Here is a 20,781-nt window from a genome sequence, read left to right as displayed (position 1 = left end):
CCAGTGGTAGGCTTGTGGAATGCAATGTTCCCATTTGGTGAAACTATTTTATTGTACTCCACCTGTACCATCCAGTGGTAGGCTTGTGGAATGCAATGTTCCCATTTGATGAAACCATTTTATTGTACTCCACCTGTACCATCCAGTGGTAGGCTTGTGGAATGCAATGTTCCCATTTGATGAAACCATTTTATTGTACTCCACCTGTACCATCCAGTGGTAGGCTTGTGGAATGCAATGTTCCCATTTGATGAAACCATTTTATTGTACTCCACCTGTACCATCCAGTGGTAGGCTTGTGGAATGCAATGTTCCCATTTGATGAAACCATTTTATTGTACTCCACCTGTACCATCCAGTGGTAGGCTTGTGGAATGCAATGTTCCCATTTGATGAAACCATTTTATTGTACTCCACCTGTACCATCCAGTGGTAGGCTTGTGGAATGCAATGTTCCCATTTGATGAAACCATTTTATTGTACTCCACCTGTACCATCCAGTGGTAGGCTTGTGGAATGCAATGTTCCCATTTGATGAAACCATTTTATTGTACTCCACCTGTACCATCCTTCTGCCACACGTTTACGATTCAATTCACCAGCGTCACTACCACTACGTGAATGCAGTTCATTGAAAACTTTCAAAAGACTCGCACTTACACTTTCTGAAATGAAAAAAATAAAAGAACAGCATGGTTATAGTATAAATATACAAAAATGATACCTTCATGAAATGACGAAGTGGTGGAAAAGAAACTTTTTGTTTTATGAAGTCATAAAATTGTTAACTTACATGTCAACATCCAATGCTCTCAGTAACTTTGTTTTAAAAACTGTACACGCCGTGGATTCGAAATACTATCTTTGGTGCGCACATCGTCGTAGTAGAAGGTACCATGTACCGATTTGTAGTAACTGTAGTGGTAGGTGGTGCGACATCTGATACACTTTGATAAGTGCAATTTACCATTTGCAGGCTCACTGTTCTAATGGTAAAATGTGCATGTCCTATGCACATCTAATTTTAACTGCTTTCCACAACATTCACGTACTTTCGGTAACAGTGTATAGGCTACAGTATTACCTAACCCTTCTCCTATTGTAGAAGCGTATTGGTGAAGCAGACGTTCAAGGGTATCATCACTGTATTGTATGAAATTATCACCTAGACGTGGAAATAGTCACGGGAACCGTTGAATGTTGAAGGCAATGTCTGCTGCCGTGAAAGAGCTTTTGCATATATTGTTCATAAAAAATTGCAATGTGTTGTTCTCGGCCTTTAACTCCTTGTGGCATTCTTCTTACAACAAATGAACGAATGAATATATGCTCCAATTTTGTGAGTGGACGTATGATTTCGTCAAGTTTACTGAAGACATCCATTACAACTGTTTGTGTGTTGTTCAACAGTATGCGCTGTCAGAAATTTATTTTCACAGCAACAGGGATATCGTGGATGCATTGACAATATGTGACAATGGGTGTTATAGCATAGAATTAACACTATTTGCTATCGGTGAGTGTAAAAATTGGTGTAATCCTTCGTTTGCGTTTCCCAGGAATTGACTATGTTTTCATTAACATTACAATCATGACGATGATGTTGGAGACGATAGTCTATTTTTATTTCTCCACTTTCTAGGAGTCATGTATATACTATGGTCTATGTTTACCATTTTAAAAACGAAAACTGAGATATTAGACAGGTACAATGGTCACGTGATATTTCCATTTTGACTGTATATGCTTCCATTCACGCCAGTTATTTCCAATCAATATTATAGAGGAAGAGTGTGAACAACACTGTGTTGGAAGATATGTCTTCAAATACCACTTGTCAACTCTGCATACCAGTCCTTTCTCAAGTTCCGCTGGGACATAAATATGTACTCGAACAATCCAATCTCATTTTCATAAAGTGGTCTCTCTCAGCAGTAGACGACAAGGTCATTTACGAACTGTGTGACGAAATAACATTGACCTGTAAGACTTTTCCGATAAAAGACTGGGTCATTAGTGTTTTACGTCAAAGCTCAGCCCACTCAAGACGTCTTTGTATACCATTGCGTTGATGTGCCAGAGTTTATAATTCAGTTGTCAACGCTGTAACATGCGGATCGAAGCCTAGATCAGACAACTGTCATGTCCATATATGTAATATAAACCTTTGTCCGAATACATAAATGCTTCCCTTTTCTTCTCTTTTTTGATAATGAATACATTATTTCTCGTAGGAAATACTATATATTTAATTAATTCCTCTGGTTAATCATGTACATATACTCTGTACTATAGGTGTCAAGTACACATTTGAAGTTGTATTTTATTGTTACCAAAAAAGAAAAATCTTGAGATTTTTACATTTGGGTTTACTCGTTTAGCATATCAACAACCACAGGCATGTAAATCTGACTCCTGTTTAGCACAAGATTAGTGAAAGATATACGTATGCTCATCATGCTCATTGTTTGTTTGATCGTGTGAAAATACAACAGACAAATCTAATGTAGTCAAACAGATTGTTGTATCCTACATGGCAGGTTCAGGGCCTGGTATGGAGGTCTCCAAGACGGGGATGCGTTGCTATGAAGAAAACTTGATTTGGATGTCACTGTAGATCCCAAGACCCCAGGTCACATTCAAAACCATCGCCAATGCAAATGCACACCATTTCTAACAGTCGTTGTGCACCGTATGGGGAAATCGAAAATACAGTGAAGGCAGCCAACAGTTTTGTATACTATGTGTGCATTGTGAATATTCAAAATAATTCACCAGTTCAAGTTGATGTCGAAATGGTTTATGCTTGAACATTTAAAGTTTTGACAATGGTTCGATGTAAAATTATCTAATAAATGACAGCATAAAATGATACTCAATATTACGTGTCCAAAAGATCAGAGAGAGTTGTTTCCGTTGAATTACAGAGTTGCTCTGTGACCATTCACTACTTTACTACATCAAGACTGATTTCGGTTAGATTTTAAAATGACATAAATGTAGCTTCCCCTGTAAAAGGTTTGAACGGTGCCTCGTCTAATTATTTCAGCCGCGACGGTAGAATCCCCGATGAAAGAACTATCCGCCAGTTGATACAGATTTGTGATGAAATGGATACATGGCACCAATCCATTGGCCTTTACAAGAGTGGAGGCAGTGCCTATGATAGGCCTTTACAAGAGTGGAGGCAGTGCCTATGATAGGCCTTTACAAGAGTGGAGGCAGTGCCTATGATATGCCTTTACAAGAGTGGAGGTAGTGCCCATGATAGGCCTCTACACGAGTGGAGGCAGTTGCCTATGATAGGCCTTTACAAGAGTGGAGGCAGTGCCTATGAAAGGTCTTTACAAGAGTGGAGGCAGTGCCTATGAAAGGTCTTTACAAGAGTGGAGGCAGTGCCTATTACAAAACATCCTTTTTGACACTAAACAATGGACCAGCCGAAATGAAAAGGTATTACTAACTGAAAGAATGTAAGTACAACTTGTTGATGTTTGATTGTAGTATTATTGATGTTTGTCTTGGTCAACCATACAACATCATATATGGTTGGACGAGAGGAGGGGACCTAGAGATGGGGGACTAGGGGAATTGGATACAGACTACCACCCTATACAATCACATCACCAGTACAACAGCGAGAAGAATTTAAAATTCTCTGCCTAATATTCAAAGTCCTTAACGGTTTTGCACCTGGCTATCTTAATAAGTTGCTAACCCGACGTAGCCCCAGCCATGTTTTACGCAGTAACTCACGGAAAGACATTTACTTACACCAACCACTCAGCAATACTGTTTATTATGGTGACACAGCCTTCTCAATTTGTGCCCCACACTTGTGGAATGCTCTGCCATCGTATCTGCAGTGTCACTTCATTCCAGGCATTTAAATCAAATACTAAATATTTCTTCAACAAGACTTTTGCTGGGGTCTGTTTTTGTACTCGTGTTTCTGTGCTTTGTAAATCGCATTGTGATAGTTTTATGGAATGCGTTTTATAAGAAAATTAGATTAGATTAGATTAGATAGATTATGGTATACGTACTTTTAGTGTATGAATTTTCTAAATGAAGTCGGTTGTGTCTTCATGTATGTTGTTAGTTGTATGAAATAATCCACATATATTCTGAGATGTGGTTTGTCGGATTTCAGCATCCACTAATAATTGTTCGGCCATAAATTTTGTAACTGTGGGTGAATGTTTGTGTACATTTGGTAGCAGTTACCACTGAGGTGTACGTACATTGTACTTTGATATTTGACGTATCAAGATAGTTTACATTAATGTCTCCTAATCAATGTACCTTTGATATGACCGGACACGTCACTTTCAACTTGTGCAATCTGCCGTTCATTTCACATTGTATTTATAATTGTGCAACACTCTGTTACATTCTTAAAATGTAGTCGCTAATCTATTATAGCAACACCTCGACATTTGTCAAAAGGTTTGTGGAGAGTTGGTCATTGTTTGATAGTGTAATTTTTCTAATACTTCCATGACTTTGGCTGTACTTCTTTACTAGATTTTTCGCATCTACACAATGCGTTATAATGTCTACTTATGCGCATTTACCTCGCATTAATTCACAACTAGGTGTCACCAGTAAAGCAGAGGGTCAACTCATTCTCCAAGTCACTGGATGGTGCTTCAAAACTATTGGATGACTGCAGCGAAAGTACTCATTGGCGAATGACAGAAGTTACTTTGAAGAAATTGAGAAAAGCCCGGAAAGACGCGAAAGAAACAGAAGAAGAGTTAATTTCGAGTGATGGCACAGTGGACCAGCATGATGTGCGGATGGTGACCAAAGAGACCGTGGTGAAAGGAATCAATCTGATCAATTATTTCTGAATCATTAAACAGAAAAAAATCTCGTCAAAATGTAATCTAACGACAGAAACACCGGTTAAAGAAAACGACACCTCACCAGCTATGCACACCTCCAATTATGTTGCTAAAACAATTTTGACATTCAGGGACACCATCGTTTACCAGACTTCGTTCAGCTTAGTTAAGCAAGAAGTACAGGAAATACCTACTGGTACAGTCCGTAACCCCTTCATAATACTAGATCACTATGGTATGTGTCAACACGACACCTCAAGAGGTGATGGCAGGAAGATAGGTCGAGTCGTTTATCAAAGCAACACGAAGGAGACGACTGCTGACCAGTTGATACAGTATACTCACATACATTTGTCACCTAGGCCAGTGGTATACTGGAAAACTGAGGAGGTACGATGTAGATCTGATCATGGAGGGTCTATGGTCTGACCAAGTTTGAAGCCGCAATCGAAATCGATGTTGTTATCACACCAGCACACACTTTCCCGAAAGAGAAAATTACAAGATCCGAAGACTGACAATGACACGGGCACATGAAATAGCTAATCACTCGACAATAGCCAAGATTACACCACTTCACGTGTGCAAACCCATTGTTTCATTAGTGCATTATCTACACGATTGCATCGACATTGTATAATATTGCACTCGTCCAGTACATTATCCAGATATTGCCCTGGCACGATGCAATATCAAGATAATTCACTGTACGTTACAATATATTGCACTGCACATACTTGTACAGATCAAACAACACCAATCAAACAAGTGAAGATGGCAAAACATTTATTTTAATCCCCATATTTGTTTAAAGTACTTCCAAGTTGGCGATTGTAGCGGCGTCACTGCATGCAGTACACAGCTAACATAACATTCTTGCTCAGTACTCGTTCTCTGAAATGGTAGAATTTTCAAATTTTCAATTTTCTGTGTCACAAAAGTCAAAGTTGTACAACTCTTCGTCCCATCCCCGTTCAAACCTTGCCAAACTATGAACTGAACTCCAGCGAACAAGACAGTTATATATACATGGCTCTTTCATTTTGGGAGAGTTGAAATGTCATTTTTTCGGGGCTAGAGTTTAGAAGAAAGCCTAGTACGATAATAACAGTATATGTCTTTTTAGAATGTTTTTGGTGTACTTACGGTGATTTCCCAGTTTTTCGTCCAAGTATTGAACCGACGGCAATTTTGCTGATACTATCAACATGGCGTCTACATACTAGCTGCTAGCAAATTACCTGGTACTGTACTTTATTACCTTGTATTCGTTTACTGGTTACATCTGTACTCAAGTTACTTGTGTTTTTTGAAGACTGCTTCGGTGGACACATTCGTGACTTTTGAAATTGCAGTCATCAGTATTTGACGCAAACAGTTTTCATTTTTTCTTCGTGTCGTTGTAACCATCGTACTGTGTATGTTAACACCTGTTGCGTTCATTATCGAACAATGGTTAAGACAAAGAGCAAGAAAACCACAAAGAACTTTTATGCTGTAGCCAGAGGTCGTCAAATTGGCATCTATGACACCTGGAGCAAAGCTCAAAAGCAAGTTGACTCATTCAGGAATGCCCTGTACAAAGGTTTTACTACTTCCGATGAAGCAAAGTCCTTTATGTATGCGTATGGCATTTACAGCTTCCAAACGATATGCGACAAATCAACGAACTCTCCGGATTCGCCATCATGTGCTCGCTCTACAGTGACGCTCCCTAGTCCTTGCGCATCCACAAATCAGTCAGATATGCCCACCTTTATATCCAGTACGCCGTTATCAATTGGAATCAGTTTCTCTACGGACACCTCTGCTATGTGTGACGTCACTACAAATACGAACTCAACTAACTATGCTGTGTCAAATGATTCATGCCCTTTTTGTAATTCTCCTCACAACTCAAATATGATCCGATGCGCTGATTGTAAGAAGATGATACACTATATCTGCTCCGAATTGCCAGCCTATCAACTGTCAATTTTCACTACAACTTCGCGCAAATTTACCTGTAAACAGTGCACTCAAGTCAGCGGTAAGATCTCAACAATTCTCCTTTCAACAACAACAACAACAACAAACAATTCCAACGAATCACAGCTCAAAACTGCTTTAAAGGTAAATAATCGCAAACTTTCTATCAAAGACAAAGCACTGAAACTCAAAGATGAACTTATTGACAGTCTAGAATACAAACTTCGTGAAATTGAAAAGAACCTAGCATCTGAAACAAATCACAATAACACTCTTCGCAAACTCACGGAAGATTCTACCTCAGCTCATCTTTATTCTGTAAGATCATTAGAAGAATCTAATGAAAAACTTCAACAACAACTCCTTCAACAGTATTCCACAATTGATGATCTCACACTAGAAGTTGCAAAATTAAAAAGTCAACTAAATCATCAAACAAGACCAATACCCAAACCAAGAAAGCGAACCAAGTCTTCTCAAACACACGAAATTATTCAACCTTTGAGACAAATTCCCAAGCCAAGATCTCAAACACCAACTACTCATATTCAACATCTTTCCCGTTCTTCATCTCAACCGACCCAAGATCCAATATATACATCTCAGCGTAGAGAAAGAACACACGCTTCTGTCCACTCTGCTAATCGCATCAGCCAACAGGAATTGTCACAAATCAAATCAGCTAAGCCTCACCAGAAGCAACATATCTCCTCTCACAGCAAGAAACTGCTTGTAATTGGTGATTCTATTGTTCGACATCTTCAGTTTCGTTCTAAATTCATCTCCTGTACCAAACATTGCTATCCTGGCTACAAAATCGAAGAGATTGATCCTACAGATATTGTCACCGGTGATGAAGATTATATTTTACTACACATTGGTACTAATAATCTTCCGTGTGACTCTTCTGAAGCAATTAAAGAGAAATACACTTCCTTGGTTGAGAAGTTAAGATCTTTGAATAAACACGCTACAATCATCATTTCTGGATTACTCTTTCGAATGGATCACCCTTATCTCAACAACAAAGTTCAACTTGCAAACAATCTTCTCGGCAACTTCTCAGTGTCACAAACTCAAATGCTCTTCATGAACAATAACACTACTTATCCTGATCAAATGTGTGTTTTCCTTGATGCGAGTGGTTTACATCTAAACAGCCTGGGCTACAATAAATTTGCTGCCCACATCGTGAAACACATACGTCACTTAAATTTTATCAAACTCTCGAACCTACAAAAGATGTCTTAACTAACACTTCTATGAGCGATTTGCCATCCCTGTTTACCAGCCATTCCAAAGGTCTGAAGATTATTCATTGGAATATCAATCGAATCAGGAACAAAATATATGAAATTCGGGAAATCTTGACTTCCTCCCTCACAAATACAATTATTGGATTTAGTGAAACTTGGTTGAACACTAATACTTCTGATACTTTCATGGACTTACCTGGCTTTAATTTGGTTCGTCGTGATAGATCAGTCAGAAACGGTGGTGGCATCATTGTTTATCTGAGTGATAATATCTCGTTTACTCGAATGCCTGATCTCGAATCGTCTTTCATTGAACAAGTTACAGTCAAAATTACGTTTAAAAATACTCACCCTTTCATTCTGAGCTACATTTACAGACCACCTAATAGTAGTGCCGCATGGATTGATCATTTCCAAGATATCATGGATAAGTTGTATGAAACTGACCTCGAGCTGATTCTTCTTGGTGACTTTAATATTAACTTGTTAGTTAATAACGCAAAATGGACATCTACTATTGAATATTTTTGTCTCAAGCAACTCATTGATACACCTACCAGAACAACTGATACTACTTCTACCTTAATTGACCATATATATACCACCAACCCTATAAATTATTCTAACACAAGAACAATATCTCACGGACTCTCCGATCATTCCCCCATCATGACAGTTAGAAAAATCCATTCAACCAGAAAATCGGACCATAACATTATCACTTACAGATGCTTACGTAACTTCAATGTAAACAACTTTGTTAGTGACCTGAAGTCAGCAGACTGGTCAACTCTGCAAACTACAAACGACCCTGAACTTGCCCTAAATAGTTGGATTTCAACTTTCTCCAGTATCTTCAATAAGCATGCTCCACTCAAATCCAAGCGAGTTCGTTATGCAAATCTACCTTCCTGGCATACCCTTGAACTTCATAATGCACGCAACGTTAGAGACAAGTTGAAAGCTTCAAATAATACCGTTGAATACAAGAAACAAAGGAACTACGTAAACATGCTTACATCATCCCTCAGGAAAAATTATTACTCTAAGCTTATTGCCGACAAATCCCATAACATCAATATTTGGAAAGCCATTCATGATCTTCATCCCAAGTCTTCTCCGTCTAAACCCTCAAAGCTATATGTTGATGGCACTGAACTGACATCTTCTATGGATATTGCCGAAGCTTTCAACAGACATTTCACTGACATTGCAGACGCTCTCAACAAAGATATTATGCATGAGACTTTTGATCCCACTAAGTTAAATAATTTTGTTGACTCTAAAGACATTCATTACAGCTTCCGAATTCCACTTATCTCGCAAACGAAGGTTTTGAAATTCCTTCTAGATTTGGATACTTCTAAGTCAACCGGGTATGATTTTATAAGCGCTAAGATTTTGAAATCTACAGCTCCTTATATTGCTACACACATTTTTAGAATTGTTAACCTCTGCATAATCAATAATCACTTTCCATCTGCTTGGAAAATTGCTAAGGTGCTTCCTTTTCATAAAAGTAATTCTACTGATAAATGCTCCAATTTTCGACCCATTTCTATTCTACCATGTTTATCCAAACTTTTAGAATCCCACGTTCACCAAAGTCTGTATCTTTATCTCAACAAGTTTAATCTTCTTTATTCGTTTCAATCGGGCTTTCGTCCGGGTCATTCTTGTCAGACTGCTCTCACTTATTTCGTTAATCAGTGCTATACTGCAATAAATAACAATAACTGGAGTGGTATCATTTTTCTTGATCTCTCTAAGGCCTTTGATCTTATTAACCATTCATTGCTTATTCAAAAACTTAAACTCTACAACTTTGATTCTTCGGCTATAAATTGGTTCACTTCATATCTTAAGGACAGAAAACAGTTTGTTTCCTTTAAAAATTGCAATTCTTCCATGTTATCTATTAAGTCTGGCGTCCCTCAAGGTTCTATCCTTGGTCCTCTTCTTTTCCTCCTTTATATCAATGACCTCCATTTAGAAGTTGAACACTGCCATACTAATACCTATGCTGACGACTCTACTCTTCTATTTTCCTCCCCTGATATTTCCATAGTAAATCAAACTATTAACGATGATCTGTCTAAAGTTCACACCTGGTGTAATCAAAACCATATGATCATTAATACAAATAAATCCAAAGCTATGGTAATTCCCCCTAAAAAGAACCTTTCTTTGCCCACTTCCTTTTCTGTTTTCTATAACAACGCGTCTCTTTCTTTCAGTGAAGTTGAAAAATCACTCGGACTTATCATTGACTCTACACTCTCATGGACTTCACATTGTCAACATTTGCATGCAAAAGTATCTTCTAATCTTGCAGCTCTTCGTCACATTGCTAAATACTTAGATGTATCTACTAAAAAACTTTTCTACTTTAGTTATATTCAGCCCTTTTTTGATACTTGTTGCAACATATGGTCTCATGCGAGTAAAGGTGATATTGACAAATTATATAAACTTCAGAAGCGTGCAATCCGGCTAATTTTAAATATTTCTACCATTGAAATGCAATCCAAAGGGATTTCCAGTATTGACCTTTTTAAACGACTTCATATTTTACCACTTGAAAAGAGATTTCTATTTAATAAGTACATTCTGATTTTTAAATGTCTACATAACCTGGCTCCTATGTACCTCTCTGACCTCCTTCATAAAAGGAGTTCAAGTAACCAAATGGGTACCCGTTCCTGCACCAACAATCTTTTGTATTTACCATTTCCAAATTGTCGTATTTTTACTCAGTCATTTAGTTTTGAAAGCTCCAAACTTTGGAACATTTTACCTACTCACCTTATCAGTATTACGAATTTAACTTGTTTCAAAAAATCTTTAAATTCATACCTATTTGAATCTCTTTAATCCTTTTACATTGTCTGTGGTCTTACAATTTTATCTCTTTTACGTTTCATACTTTTTAATGTTTTTCAATTTTTATGTGTGTTACCTTGTTTTGTTTTTGTTGTTTGTATTGTGTACATTTGCTTTAGGGCCCCTGGGAAGATTAGGCTGGACCTAACAGGGTCACCCTTTTTCTTTTTTGAAATAAAAGTCGTTATTATTATTATTATTTATTACAAAGTATCTGTACACCTGGTAACGTCACAATGAAACTACGTCACTCAATAACCATTGGAATAGTACACGTGCTGCCACGCCTAAACGTTGTTTCACCTGTGACTAGGCAATGTATGAGCAAAGCTCAAACACGAACACAGAACTGAAAAGGTTGGTTTTCTATATAATTATTCACTTTGATAGTAAATGATGATAAGCATGTTAGGAGTATTTTAATGCACAATTGTGCTGTTCGGCTATTACGATGTACTGGAGAAAAAACCTACAAAACTCGTTAAATAAAAAACTCCGGAGTAAGCTTATAACTCCGTTATAGTCCATCTCGTTGCCAATTTAATGACTGGTCTCAAAATGAAATGTTTTATATCACTTAAATCCGTTAAACTTACGAATAGCCGACACTGGGTAGTACTAAATGTATGATGATGATGATGATGCCCCTGTCCTCTTCACTGTCGTCATACATGCTCTCGTATTGGTAGCAAACGCCCGAATGTGAAACGCTCCCAAGATCAGACATATCACGTGATTAAGAAGTACCAGGTAGTTGTACATGACTATCCAATCATTAGACTTTAAAGCAGGCGTTTGTGAACATTGATTTGATAGTTTTCGACATGGCCTAAATTTATTGGTCATGCGGTATTTGCATAGTACACGATTAGCCAATCATTATACTCCAAAACATGTGCTAGTGAACGTTGAATTGTTAACTTTCCACATGGCTTAATTTGATTGGTCAAGTAATATTTACATACAAGTGAGTCGACGTGGTGTAAGCTGCTTAATGGACTCGAGTCATGCCATAGTTTAGATATTGTACCAACCTCGTGCTCCGCTGCTACACAATCGGTCGGTGCAATATCTAAACTATAGCACTCCTCTCGTTCATTAAATGCACAACTCTGGAAGGTGTTGTCGTCGCGATGGCCAAACCAGGAAACTGCAAAAAGGGAGACGAAAATCGGGAGCTAGACAAACCACAGGACAAGAAGAAAATTCTTTTTCCCGCAGGAAACAACAAGAAACAAAAAAAGCCGCTCCTCAGAAGATAATACAATGTAATGCGTCGGTTGAAAAAGTTTCACAATGTTTTCATGGCAATCAATTTTGGAAGTAGGGAAAAACATGTTATAGAAAAGAGTCCACATACCTTAACTCAAAAGTTGTGGTTACGCATTGATTTGGCATATTAGCAATTTTTTTAACCACTCAGTCCAAGAAGAGAACGACTTTTTAAACTTACTCAATTGCGACATCTTAATTTCTCCTGTCACTGCTGCTGAAACACATGATGTCAGCACTTCATCGAAATTGGATTACAGAGTGCATGTGTATTTAATTTTCATTACTGTAATGGAGGTGTGAGCTACTTAGTCGTTTTGAACGTTTTATTCTTCATCTGGTTGATTTTTATTAATATGCTTTATTCTGTAAAAGTGAATTTATGGCATGAATAAAATTACAGTTCCGTTAAATCTATTCTGTGCATTCATCGAATGTGTTGTATGTATGAAATGTATTTCTATCTAACTCTCCGATTCTGATTTTTTTTTTAAAAAACCCTCCGATTCTGAGTCACAATAAATTCATAGAATGCATTTTGTGCAACCCTGGAATGTAAAAAATGGATTACTTGTATTTCGTGCAAGCTCCCCAGACCGTCGTCCGATGATATAATTTATTTCAGGCAACCATACAATGTAAAAAATGAATTAAATGCATTAAATGTATACCGTGCAAGCTCCATGGATCATCCCCAAATGTATTCGTGCAACCCAAGAATGTAACAAATGTACATGTATTTCGTGCAATTAAGCTTCCCGGACTGTCAACGTGTGTCGTCTTTTGTGTGCATGTGTGTGCGAACTTGTAGTACTTGGTTGATAGTTGACGAGTGTCACGTTACTGGGAAAGGAAATTTGACAGCTGTCAAGTCCATTGAACTAAACTTCGTAGAGAGCAGTCAGTAACGTATCTTTCCACAGATATTACACTACAGTCACTTGTGAACTAATATTCCGTTCCACGATATACGAAACAGTCACCGGTAACGGTATGTTTTGAATATCGTAAATACTATAATAACGTCATTACTTTGTATTATGATCATCCTAGTAGACTAGGATATCACCATCCTCGAATGGCATATTAGTTCACAAGTGACTGTGCATTACACCATGCATGGATCTATCTCAATGTAATAGATCCGTGATTACACAAACGATATTTCCATGTCTGTGTCTTAGTAATTCCAGACAGCAGATTAATTGATGACTAGAAGTAGTCTCGCCCCGACACTTGCAGTGAAAAAGCATCGGACAAAACAATCATGTACGTCGTTTCCAAGAGTAATTACCGTGTTACCTAGCTGCACTTATTTTAGCCTTGGCTTTGTTTTCGCAATAAGCTCAATCTTTAAAAACCATGTTTATATTACTTGCTTTTCAGTCTTCCATTATCGAGGTTTACGAAACTCAACTGCCTAAAATCTGGTCATTACTATTTTGCTCAATAAGGTCTTTGTAATGTGTGATTTTCGCCTGGCGGATTAACTTGTTGACTTTATTACACTGCTCACGATAAAGTTGTCCATTAATTACAAGCTGTTCGTTCCGCCATCTACGTTCGAGGGTGCGATGTTGCTTTTTCGCAGATAGAATTTTGACAGTACACCACTTGCAGTCAGGATGACGGGTTATAAAGCGACTTTCGAGAGGTGCGTGCCTGTTGAATACATCTTTCAGATGACCGTTATAATTGACAACGGTAGTTTGTACATCATCCCGGGAAGATTGCATGGGAGTGGCTGCAATGTCCAGTGCAATGGCACCTGCACGGCGATAGGTAACTTTGGTTTGAAGTAATGGTGGTTTATAGGCAGCAACAGATTTATTTGTATAGGGAAATGATCAGAAAGATGAAGTTAGTCAATGGCCGTGGATTGAATTATAGAATCAGTATTTGTAAATATCAGATCCAAGGTATGGCCGCGAGAATGTGTTGGTTCATTTACAAATTGCTTGAGGTTGAACGATTCGATAAGATCCTTGAAATTCTGACTTTCTGGTTCTGATGTCTTCTCCCAGTTGAAATTGAAGTCACCGAGTATGACAATGTTACCTGCATATGATGCAGTTGTTTCCATCCAGAAGAGATCCAAATTCATTGTGGAATCGATTTACAGCGAATTTATTTTTGGTGTTTGGAGGTGGTCGGTAAATTATTATGATCTTGGTAGAAACACCATTACTGCATATATTGGTTTCTACGGCTTCAAAGCAAGTGACATTAGATAGCGATTTCCATGATGTGATCTTGATGGTTGACTTGTATATAAGTGCAATACCCCCACCTGTTGATTTAGCACGAGGACAATGTCTGAATGAGTAGCTAGCTGGCGTTACTTCACTGATGATTGGTTCATCTCCTGAGTCTTTTAACCATGACTCAGTTACAGCTAGTGCATCAATATTTCATGAACAGATTAGACCAAGACAAAAACGTTTGGGATTTAAATAAAAATATTTTGGTCTTTAATTGACTAACGTGATACACAACAGTTAAACACACTACAATTGGGAGTTTTAAGTTGATGACGGTTTAGAAGTCACACTGGTACATGTGGCAAACACTGTATTTACTCTTTGCTTGGTCTGATTGATTAAGAAGTTGACAGTCCATTTTTCGAACTGTGGTGTATTCAAGGTACCATTGTTCTTCGAACGCAGCAGCTTCACCCATAGAATTTAAGAAGGTGGCTGGTGCTTTCAGTGACACATTTCTACATAGTTTCTCAAATCCAGGATTTCCAAGACATACTTCACTGTTAGCGACGATGGATAAAAGCTTTCTCACAACTATTTGCGTTCAGCCTGACAGAGAGCCCTTCAAACAGCACACATTTTTGGAGTTGTCTACCATGGATTTCAACATCCCATGTGCCATTTGAGTTCACTGTCACGGTGTGAGTCACTTCTACAACCATTGCTGTGTAGAATGCAGTACACTTTGGCAGCTACCACTTTCACATAGTACCCATGCACCTTTGCTATCTGTGCAGTTGCTTCCATAAGATGCTGACTCTCAGAGCTGTCACCACTTGGTGTGAAACATATGCATCACGACAAAGATTGACGATCAAAATCTCGTAACTTTATGGCACAAATAACCGGTTTTCCTCTGGACGTCTTCTTTCACCTGAATATTTCCATACGACAGGTATCACAAATGCAGGGTGGATGAACGTCATTGTCATCCTCATTGACATTCACACTGACAGCAGACAAAATGTGACGTAATTTTCTAGACCGATAAAGAATTTTTTGACTGCCAACATGGCTACTTCAAATAGTATGGTACTACAGTTTTATGAATCGTCCTTGGTCGCTGATTTGAAGTGAAATGTCATCGACAGTCGAGCAGAAAAAGTGAAGATTGAGAAGCACCTCATGATAGTAGTAACTCAGACCACTCTATATTTTCAATAGTGCTCTGAGGTAGAAAGTAGGGAGAATAAAGCGTCGCATTGTAATCAACAAGTTTAGCAACCACCACCACCACCACAGCAGTCTTACTAGTGGGTTTTCACCTTAGCACGTATACCGACAGTCAACTACGATCCCCTCTTTAATGAGATATTCATATGGAAATATGGACGTTAAACCGTGAATGAACACGACCTAAACAACAATACAGTCTATTGATAATATTAAACGTCATTGAAACCATCTGTAATGCTATATGCAAATCTTTTGATTCCGCCAATCAAAAATCGTGGTTTGGCTCAGACACTGCAGGGACCGGTGGTTTTAGAAATAGGTGTTCTCTCAACTTTATAACACCGCAACGTCTTTTGCTAAGACGCTGGCAAGCAAGTTATAATGAGATGTCAATTGAAATACTGAAGTATCATGTTAAATCATCCTGAACATAAAGTTTGCACTGTATCAAGACAAAGAGTAAAAATGTATGTTGGGGAAGGGTGCTTAGAGACTTCTCTAACGTCTAATAGTTTACTGTCCTAATTACAGCATTTTCAATGCTTTGGAACTAGAATGACAGCATTTCCAGTATGTAAACAGTGGAATGACAACCTTTTCTGCAATCAGTTAGTTGGATGACACCCACTGCACTCTAAAACCAGTGGAATGACAGCTGCCACTCTATAAAATACCTGGAATGACAGCATTTCCAATGCTTTGGAACTAGAATGACAGCATTTCCAGTATGTAAACAGTGGAATGACAACCTTTTCTACAATCAGTTTGTTGAATGACACCCTCTGCAATGTAAAACCAATGGAATGACAGCTGCCACTCTATAGCATAAGTGGAACTACAGCATTTCCAATGCTTTGGAACTGGAATGACAGAATTTACAGTGGGTAAAGTGTGGAATGACAACCTTTTCTACATTCAGTTAGTTGAATGACACACTCTGCACTGTAAAACAAGTGGAATGACAGCCCCCCCCCCCCCCCCATAGCATAAGTGGAATGACAGCGTATTCAATGCTTTGGAACTAGAATGAAACCAGTGGAATGGCAGCCACCACTCTAAAGCATAAGTGGAATGACAGAATTTCCAATGCTTTGGAACTGGAATGACAGCATTTACAGTGGGTAAACAGTGGAATGACACCCTTTTCTGCATTCAGTTAGTTGGTGCATTGGGTGTCATTCAAGTAACTGAATGTAGATGGGTGTCATTCCACTGTTTACCCACTGTAAATGCTGTCATTCATTTTTCTGTCATTTGGGTTGTCATTCGTTTTAGGGTCATCCGTGTCGTCCTACTTGCAGACGGTGCACACGTTTCGTTCAACACCATTCTGCAAAAAGCAATGTAACCCGCCTATATATTGGGTGCAAAAACACCAATAAGAAAAGAATTACATACAAAGTTATCAAATATTAGCAATCGATCAAATACGTTCTACTTTACATCTCTTTAAAGATAGTAGTCGCTGGTCCTGTAAAATAGTCACAATTTCCTACAAGAACAGGATTGTTAGTTTTTTCTACAGTACTGTCCAGTAGGATTGTCAACATTTCCTATAGGACTGTCCTGTAGGATTGCCAGTTTTCCTACAGGATCGTCCTGTAGGACTGTCAAAGGACTGTCCTGTAGGACCGTCAACATTTCCTACATGACTGTCCTGCATAGTCAACATTGTGTACAGGACTGTCCTGTACGATTGCCAGTTTTTCCTACAGGACTGTCCTGTAGAATTATCAAGAATTTCATAGAGGACTGTCCTGTAGGACCGTCAATATTTCCTATAGGACTGTCCTGTGGATATACCCTTTAACAAAAATATGTTTGCTGCAAGTTTACTGCAATCTAAATTGTTTGCCAGAAGCCAAAAAAAAAAACTTGCAGAGGTCTACTAAAACGGTCGTGGTTTGAGACGATGCCCTCGATCGGCACAGAAAGTTGGTTGTATAATCAGTGAACTCCACCTGCTACAGTGACATTAACAATGTATAAGTAGCATCCTGAGCTGACAAATATACATCCTCCAAATATACCATATTTGGACATTACATAACTGTCGCAATAAACACTAACTTTATGAGGGACTGTGTTATTGTTAGAATTTTGTGATTGATTAACAAAGACATGATTGTGTGGGTGGGTGGGTGGCATGGCTGTGATCTCAGGACTTAATTTTAGCGCAACGTACGACTTTGACTAGCTGGACTGTGAGTGAAGGTACGAATCGTAACGATACTGTATCGAACTAGACTATGGTTTCACGGCTGGCTCTTCGCAGGATGAAGAAGGAAGGGACTTACTCCGTATGCAAGCAGGACTAGAAAGCATGAATCTGCGGTTCATTTTCTTCAAAGACAAGTTTTGTTCTGATTTGTTCTACATGGTGAATTCAGGAGTTGAAAAATGCTCGCAAAAATGAGTGCGCAAACTAGAAATTGTGTAACTTACCTCAATCTTACTCAATCGCGCTACTATACAACAAACTACCGTTTACCCTCAGACACAGACAAGTAATGTGCCTCAGCCCACTATAAAGAAGGTTTACCTAAGGAAGACACCATCTTTGTAATGAAACGTCGCGTCGTGTGACCTTTGCCCGTAACAGAGACGGCTTAGCAACGGTCATATGAAAAAGCCACGCCCTGGTAACCCACTTCGCCCATTGCTACCACGAAATTCAACCTATTAAAGATCAATGGGACTTCACACAATTGATACAAATGGATTAACTCGATCTAAAACAAAGGATAAGAGGTTTAATTCAGTTATTCTTCTTGTGGGTTATACTTCCATGCTAGTAGTACCATGGTCATTGCCAAAATAGCTTCATCTCCAAAATACCTTGATTTGAGCTAAACAGCAGCTATTGGCTATTTATTGGATTGATAATTAAGACTGGGGTGAGCTTGTGAAAATTGGCGGCATTGCCAAATTAAAAGTGAAAGAACTTAACTTGTCTATGACTCCCTGATGTTATCTTTGTGATATGCATGACCATATGGATGTTGCTATGGGCATGGTCTTGTTGCTAGGCATATTTGCATACACTTTTTACACACTCAGATACCTCCGGATTAATTTTAAACCTATCTGCTCAGTAGATTTGGAATTAAAGATTTTTCACCAAAGAGACACATTTTTATACCTAATTTACATATCACTGATGGGATCATCATGTCATGAACAAGGTAATACACCCACCAAATATCATGACAAATTGAATCCATCCAGCTGTTTTTGAATAAGTTGTTTACACACACACACACACACACACACACACACACATACTTTGTCATGCCTATCGCACTACTGAACCTTTAATAGTTCAGTTGTACTAAAAATCTTGTACTAACAAGCCATTGAGAATGACATAGTCCCTGCTATGACTGGGTTTTAAGGAATTAGCACTACTCTGATCACGCAACAACACTTGTGAACCTAAATCAAACAGACTTAGATATGTTGTGTCTGCTTGTCGGACATGGAACATGCCTACAACAATAAAGGATTGGTCGGGTATGGGGGATCATATCAATATGAAAATGGATATGCAAATGTATGTCATAGAACACTGTCCTAATACCAACTCTGAATGAGATCTGTTCAAGCATGTCTGAGTTATGGCTTTGGACATGGAAAATTCACAAACAAAATGGCTGCCAGGCAGCCATATTGGATCGTATCATGACGAAAATGGATATGCACATGTATGTCATAGAACACTGTCCTAATACCAACTTCGAATGAGATCTGTTCAAGCATGTCTGAGTTATGGCTTTGGACATGGAAAATTTGCAAACAAAATGGCTGCCAGGCAGCCATATTGGATCGTATCACAATGAAAATGGATATGCACATGTATGTCATAGAACACTGTCCTAATACCAACTTTGAATGAGATCTGTTCAAGCATGTCTGAGTTATGGCTTTGGACATGGAAAATTTGCAAACAAAATGGCTGCCAGGCAGCCTTTTTGGATCGTATCACAATGAAAATGGATATGCACATGTATGTCATAGAACACTGTCCTAATACCAACTTTGAATGAGATCTGTTCAAGCATGTCTAAGTTATGGCTTTGGACATGAAAATTCACAAACAAAATGGCTGCCAGGCGGCCATATTGGATCGTATCATGACAACAATGAATATGCACATATATGCCATAGAACACTGTCCTAATACCAACTCTGAATGAGATATGTGTGAGTATGTCTGAGTTATGGCTTTAGACAGGGAAAATTCGCAAACAAAATGGCTGCTAGGCGGCCATATTGGATCGTATCATAAAACAAATTGACGTGCATATGTATGCCATAGCATGTTGGCTCTGTACCAAGTTTGAAAAAAATCGGTACAGGCATCTCCAAGAAACGGCTGCGGACGGACGGACAGACGGAACCCAATCCATAAGTCCCCGTTCCGGACTTCGTCCGCGGGGACTAAAAAGAATGTCTGCAAATATGCCTAGCAACAAGACCACATAATCATTTCAGAAAATTTAAGGTTACCATCAACAGTTGTGCTAAAATGCCACTTTTGTCACTTTTATATTTATTAATAATTGTGTGCATATAAATAAACTTTTACATTTATGTAATATGATAATCCAAAAGTAATGTACATTTTTTACAAAATAAATGTTGACAAAAAAAAGAAATGATTAATTGCCATGACAACATGGCTTTCTGTCAGTTAGCAGACTACTGCTTACAATGGTAAGTATTCATGTAAATCACATGGTGACCTTTGACCTCTGTGTTAAAAACATCCAATGCATTAAAAAACTAACACATTTATACCATACAATATAAATTTATACATTCTGACATTCAATATGTAAACATTTGACTCCAGGCCATAGTTCATTATTAACAAAAATGTACAATTGAAAAACAAAGAAGTTTACCAATCACACGATTATTATGCTTTTCATGTAAATTTAAGTATTTTATTCTTTTAAAAATATCATAGATTATTTAGAATTGATCACTTGTATATCTTAACTGTTGTGCCTACATTTACTGATCTGATACAGCCCTGTATATGTTGTTCCTACATTTACTAAAAGATGTTGTATTTATTAATTAATGGTCAATATTATCTGTAGCTAGTGT

The sequence above is a fragment of the Glandiceps talaboti genome, chromosome 12, assembly GCF_964340395.1.
Source record: "Glandiceps talaboti chromosome 12, keGlaTala1.1, whole genome shotgun sequence".
Lineage (NCBI taxonomy): Eukaryota > Metazoa > Hemichordata > Enteropneusta > Spengelidae > Glandiceps > Glandiceps talaboti.
This window is presented reverse-complemented; position numbering follows the sequence as displayed.